Source organism: Herpailurus yagouaroundi, unplaced genomic scaffold (genome assembly GCF_014898765.1).
Source record: "Herpailurus yagouaroundi ecotype Mexico unplaced genomic scaffold, PumYag 28, whole genome shotgun sequence".
Classification (NCBI taxonomy): domain Eukaryota; kingdom Metazoa; phylum Chordata; class Mammalia; order Carnivora; family Felidae; genus Herpailurus; species Herpailurus yagouaroundi.
The window spans coordinates 7,311,387-7,318,160 of NW_024412376.1; the positions used below are offsets into that span (position 1 = coordinate 7,311,387).

At 49.0% G+C, this 6,774-nt stretch overlaps 1 long non-coding RNA gene across 1 annotated transcript; it reads right to left on the minus strand.

The window, feature by feature from the left end:
• Positions 1–482: 482 nt before the first annotated feature.
• On the minus strand, positions 483–6,330 carry LOC121039197 (uncharacterized). The gene is made up of 3 exons (XR_005794728.1): positions 6,218–6,330; positions 2,840–2,983; positions 483–2,226 (listed from the first exon to the last, which is right to left on the minus strand). It is a non-coding gene; the product is annotated as an uncharacterized LOC121039197 (long non-coding RNA).
• Positions 6,331–6,774: the final 444 nt, after the last annotated feature.

A 6,774-nucleotide genomic window follows, 5' to 3' on the forward strand; every position in this document is an offset into this window, starting at 1 on the left:
TGGGTAGAGTTTGGTCCCATGGAGGTTGTCTACATTGTTGAGTTCATAAAGCATTCATAACGCAGAATTTGGGATTGCGAGGATAAAGTCAGTCCATCTCAAGTCTGTAGCAGCTTCGGTATCTCAGCAGTGACAGAGAACACACAGAGGAGTCCTGGTGTTGTGAGTCTGAGGCTCAGACCGAGCAGGCCAACAATCTGGTTTTCAGCATGGCGGTGTCTAAAAGCTGGTGGAGAATCGCCTGCAGCCCGTTGGGAAGTCAAGGAGTTCAGACAAGTGTTAACATTGGCATCGAGGCTCCACGATGCATAACTGTGTGAACCAGCTACCCGCCCCCCTCCCCCAAACTCTAGCTCACAGAATTTCTAGTTCTGTTGTTTTGGTGAGGGCCAGTGGTCAGGGGGACCGGGGCTGCCGTAGGGTTGCCGGGTGATGGGAAATGAAGTGTCTCTTTCTCTGAGGCAGCTGGGCTTATTTTAATGGGCAAGGTCAGCAATGAAATGACCAGGAAGAGAAATTGCTGCCATTATGCATCAGTTGCAATCTTATATCAATTATTCCCTGTACCATTCCCTTTGCCACGGGCTGAAGCAAACATGGCCCTAATCAGTTTTACATCTCCGTTTAATTTTATTGGAAAGAAGAGCTGGCAATGCATCACGGAGGCCAGTGTGACATGAAAGGTGACCCCCCGCCAACTTAATGGCACAATACATAACCCTTAATGAAGTCGCTATCTTGTCCCTCTTTTCCTGTCTCAGCCCCGTGATTTACGACGGCATCATTTTGCTCTGCCCTCTTTTCATTTCAGCTTTGACAAAGTGGATGAAACAATTATCTTCGTTATCGGCCAGAGCAGTAGGAATGTGATAGTTGGGAGATCTCTGCAGGTGGAAGGCCTTGGCCGGGGATCAAAACCAACGGTGAAATGTACTTGGGAATTGTTTTTCCTCCTCTCCCCTTTTTCCTGTGACTACAGGCTTCTGAAGATGGATTGTGTATCCCAGTGAGCAGGGTGAGCCCTATATCATTGTGGCAAGAAGTAATTTCAGGAGAAGGGGAATCTGCAGATAGAAGAGAGCTTGGAATTTTGCGGTTTCTTCTCTCTGAGCTCCTGATACTTGTTTTTCCACGCACGCCCCGGCCAACCTCTCTCTATCGGACCGCACATCTTACCTGAATGAATGGAACATGGGCTTTTCCATATTATAAGTGAAACGTTGTATTTATGTAGTCTAAGTTATTTATTCATCCATCATTCATTCACCATTTATTGGGCACCTTCTAGATAAACAAAATTAGGTGCTGTGGAGAGAGAGTGAGACAGAGAGAAGGAATACAGATCTTTATCCTCAAGAAATGGTATATTCTACCGACGGAAGTAAGACATGAATATCAGCGAATGTAACATAAGATAGAAAGATAGATTCGTGTATCAAAGGCTGCAGACAGAGGGTACTGGGGCTGTTCAGAGGAAGGTGAAGTAATTTCCAAAACAGGACAGCCGGACCTCATAAAGGGAGCAGGATGTGAACAAATAAAAATGAAATGCATTTATATCTCTCATCTTATAGATAGGGCAGGTACATAGATGGGTAGCTAGGTAGGTAGACCGGTTTCATGTTATTCAGCCAAAATGGCGGAGGGAGTGGGGAAAAAAGATAGGTTCTGCTTTGGGTCAGGACAGCGGTAGTCAGTGTTCCAGTCTGTGCCTCTGTGCAGGCTGAGCTGATAGCAGAAGCTGTGTCTTCACTGTGGTTTGGTTTGATGTTCTTCCTGCCTTCCACCCCCATTCATAGGCTACACGCCGCCCAAGGTGGGGGCTGACCCCTGTGACATCGTTTGTCGCTGGGAACTTACCGATGTGGATACATAAATGCGCACTGTCACTGACTAGGTCACTTTGTCTCCGGGCTCCATATTTTTCAAAGAGATAAGCTTGCAAAAGCCAACTCCAAGTGTCTTCTTTCCATTGTATTGGCTCAGAGAGAATTGCAATCAGTTTTCACTTACTCATGGGTTCTATGAAGTCCAAAGATAATTGGTTGGAGGGCCTTTAATCAATGAGACTCTCTTCCGCAAATACTACCCAAATGAGGCCTGTGTTATTAATGGGGTTGTTAAAATGGTGAGAGTTTTTCCACAGCATTTTTCTCAGGTAGATGGAAAGCTGTAATGCTGACATGGTTAATTGGGGTCTTAAGTAGATCCTTCATACAAATCCGCCTGTAAGTAAATTTTAAAATAAATACATCATATAAATTGACATATGTGTATACAGAGAAACCATCTCCGGAAATGTCGATATACAATCCATTTGGCCTCTGTCCCCACTCTCCGCCTGTTCGGTGCATAGAGAGTGAGGGGAGCTGGGAGGGAGGCAGTTCTGCATTCCGAGTCTATTTTCTAAAAGTAGCGTCTATTCAATACTTGACTTTGAGCTGGTCGGTTGACATGTTGGTTGTTTAAGTCTATAGTTAAAATATTAGAGGAAGCAGCATGGACGCAAGGGTCACACCGTTCAACAATGCAGCCGACATATCAGTGGCCACACTGAGCGGCACACAGGGGTGAGCTCAACATGGCATTCCTGTTATCTCTCCCGCCCCACCTGCCTGGCCCAGGAGCCCACCCCCCAAGCAAGCGTGCCTGCCCTGCCCGCAGAGGCGTAGCCATTGCTGCCTTTGATGTTCAGACCTGCCCCAAATTTTGTCCCCGATGGGTGCTATGCAGAATGAAGAGGTTAAAATGACACCGGCTGCAACAACTACACACGCAGAGCAATTTCTCGTGCGTTCCCTTGGGTCAGTTTCCACGAGGCGGAGGGGTCCGTTTTTACCTGCTCTGCCCTTTATTCCGGTCACGTGGGAGTGGAAGGGCCTCGGTGACCCAGAATACCGCTTGTCCATCATGTGGAGCGCCTCGTGCCTGGGGACCATCCAGAGACTCCCCCTGAGCAGGCAGTGGAGGGTGATGGGATAATCTTTGGGAAAGAAAACAAGACATTTTTTGGCTGGGGTTGGGGAAAAGAGGAGGCGGGAGAGGGGGAACCCTGCAGTCACTTCCTTCGATCTCAGTAAATTGGAAAGGTCTTTCCCCTGATTCCTGCTGATATTTCCTGATGGAAATTTCTTCCATTGACAGAGATACAGATGGAGTTTACCGACATGGGACTGCAGACACACTCTGGGATAATGAAAAAATGCCCAAGGTAGCCATATGCTCAGTGGCAGTTTGTTAGAAGGAACTCCAGTTGGGTGAATACATAATAGCATTTTTGGCAGCATTGACTAAGGGAGATCCTCTGTATTTCTATGTCTTTTTGCATTTTTTGGTCTAATTTGTGTGAATTTTGCAATTGTAGTTCTGTTTATTAACATTCTTTATGAGGCGCTCATTCCTCCCATCCTGGGGTTTATTTCCGAGAGCTGGGACTGAACGGAGGCAAGTCCAAGCTCTGGGGAGAGATTCTATTTTCTGTGCCATTTCTTTAAAATCTCAATCGCGAGCCTCCTTGTCTCTCGTTTGAAAGAGTGTCAGAGCAGACAATGATGCTATTAATGATGATAGTGATGATTAACATTATTATCCCCACAACAACCATCTATTTAGCATCATAGCTTAATTGTTAGACATTGCTATCCTTGTTTCACAATTGTGGAAGCTGAAGGTCTTCGAGGTTTTTGCCCAAGGGAACACAATTAGTAATGATAAGATCTGGGATTGGAATCCAGGCCAGCCTTGGCCAGAGCTCCCAGAATTCCATGCTTTCCAGAGCACCATGAGTCTGTCTAACTCGGGGACAGGAATGGATGACAAGACTAAGTGTTTGGTTGTACAACATACCTCTCAGAGGCAATCACACCTCCAGTTTACATTCCTGATTCATTTTATAACCTAAGGCTGCAAGGTTGCCAGGATAGTTTTCTTGAAATACCTGTCTTTATTATTATGTTCTTTTCTGGAAGAAGAGGTTTGTGTGTGTGTGTGTGTGTGTGTGTGTGTGTGTGTGTGTGCATTTACTATTCTAGGCTTAGGACTTACCCAAATATTATTTACTTCTATTATTTATTTAGTCCTGGGGTATTGACGGTAACCTAGCAAAGGGGACAACATGAAGTCCGCGGGAGATATGAACCCAACACACACTTTTGTCCATCCAGTGGCCTGACTCTTTTTCTCTGAGACACATGGCAGAAATAGCACCTTTTAGTGTGGGAATTTGTAGGAGAGAGAGTTCAATTAATATTTTTAAATGTTTATTTATTTTTCAGAGCGGGAGAGAGAGAGAGAGAAAGACAGAGCACGAGCAGGGGAGGGGCAGAGAGAGAGGGAGACACAGAATCCGAAGCAGGCTCCCGGCTCCGAGCTGTCAGCACAGAGCCCGACGCGGGGCTCGAACCCACAAACTGCGCGATCATGAGCTGAGCTGAAGTCGGATGGTCAACCGACTGAGCCACCCAGGCGCCCTGAGAAAGTTCAATTAAAGGGAAAATGTTGTGATCCAGAACGAAGCTGGGAATGTTTAGAACCAGGGTTTTGAACCCAGAGTGCTCAGTGAATAGTTTGCCCCTGGCTTTCTGATGTAGATGTGAACTGACTGCATGTGGGCCTGAAAAAACTGTGCTCTGGGTGGAGGCTGGAGGAGTGGAGGTGGCTCATTTTTCTTCCTTCCTATCACTGCAGTCAATACCTCACGTGTGTCATGCAGGCCACATTGTGGGCCAAGGCGAGCTGGGTGGACCACATGGTCAAGGTAACAAGTACAACCTGTCAGGTTGAAGGTGAAGAGGCTCGTTCCGTAGATGAATTTGCTCCCTTCCTTTGGAGACATTAATAAAAAACACACACCCTCCAAGTGGATTTCATCCCTTCATCCCCTCATTTACCCACCCCGCCCCCGCCCAGAGTTCCTGTTCATTCTCCCCAGGTCCAGCTCCTTTCTACCACATGCTCATAATTCCGTGAGTCTAGCTCATTCCTGAGTAGTGTAGAATGTATTGAGGAACCCACATTGTCTGCTCAGGCCCTTGGTTCCCTAAAGCTTCATCTGTCTTCTTCCAAGGCCTGTTTGGTTTCTGCCCCCCAGTCGTTGATGCACGTGAGGGGCGGTGTTGGGAGATGGGTGGTGAGGAGGCAAGACAGATGCACCCGGCGGCAGGTGGGACTAAAGGACCCTCAAACCGTGCCTCGCAAGGGGGCAGGAGAGGTGGGGTGAGGTATGTCTCAGAGGAAGGGGTGCAGCCCACAGCTCCTGCGAGCCCATTGTCCATCCTGTCTGCTTCCGTCTGCCGGAGCAGACAGCTGCTGAGGAATCCTGCGACAGAGCCCCGACAGCTAGTCATCTTTTTTCTCCCTGTAGTCATCTCGGGGCTCTGCGAGGGGGAGCTACAGCCCCGGCCCCCTTCGAAGCAGGTGGCACGGGTGTGTGAAAGGGAGCATCACTCTCTGTTTGGCCCTGGTTTTTCCCGGACCTCCTCCAGCAGCGCTGTTTCAGGACTAGATGCCTAGTTCGTTTTGTGGCTTAAGTGTAGCAGGGACACTTTGTCACCGATTTCCCCTATGCTTCTACTTTTACTGGAACACGATTCTGTTCATTTGCTTCCTTCAGGGGCGGAGATTAAGGAGAATATAGAGGTTTTGTGTTGACCCATCACTCCATAGCTTGTAACCAGGTTGTTTTGCTTTAATTGCTTAACGCTGCTTCTCAGGCTCTGATTTAGGGCCAGCCACCCCCTCCTTTTTTTTTTTTTTTTCTTTCCCTCCAAGAACCCATGCCAGGGCTTACCTGTGGTAAAGGATTTGTCCTCAGAGCAGGCGGCAAATCTGTTGCCTTGGCAGAGGGTGGAAACCATACCTTGTGACATTCTCCTGATAATCCAGCCAGGCCACAGGGCGGCCGGCATTTCAGCAGGGGGTGGGCATCACATATGTAAACAGAAATTGCTCCCCTGTAGGAAGTAGTTTCCACTGACATTGTTTGTCACCTCTGAGAAGTGCAAGCAGTGTGACACGTGTGGTTCTGGTGGGAGAGCCGGAGGCGGACTTAGGTGGGGCTGGTTTCCTGACTTTTATAGGAGGGGAAGCCGAGGCACGGAAAGGCCTGAGGACCATGATCAGACCTCTGGAATGCCTGAGTGGGGCCCCTAGGACGTGCCGCCTCAGGGCCCCTCTCTTCCTCCCCTCACCCTGAGGTCCTCCCACCAGGTAGGCATACCTGTCCTTCTTTAGGAAATCCCAACTCCGAGCCACAGACTGAGGAACCCTGACATCTTCTAATTAAGGAAACACAGTGTCGGCAAAAACAACAACTCAGTGCCAGGCTCCGTGAGGCAGCAGGAACGAATGGGGAGACGGTCTTCCCTGGGGAGCACGGGGTGCTGTGGTTGGTTCCCAGGCCAGTCTGGCAGGCTGCCTTCCTCTTTCAGGAGTCTTCTGGGGGTATTTCCAGACCATTCCTTTTCCAGCTGAGGAGGGTGCCCGGGCGACCAAAGACAGCCCCTGTTGATTCTTCTTTGGGCAATGGTATTTTGCCCCTGTGACTTCAGGGCTGATTGGGGGTGGGCTGGCGTCATGTGCCTGGAGGGCTGGGCCGCGCGAGGCAGCAGCATGGACCCTACCTGAGCACTGGCTTTCTTGGGGGAAGAGCGTGGGGCAAAGCATGGGGAAAATGCTCTTTTCCAGCTTACCCCGTCACCCTAGCCCGGAGCCCTTCGGACCAGGCTCTAGGGGCTAATTGCTCAGAGATGCGATAGAGAAGCTACAGGTTGAATG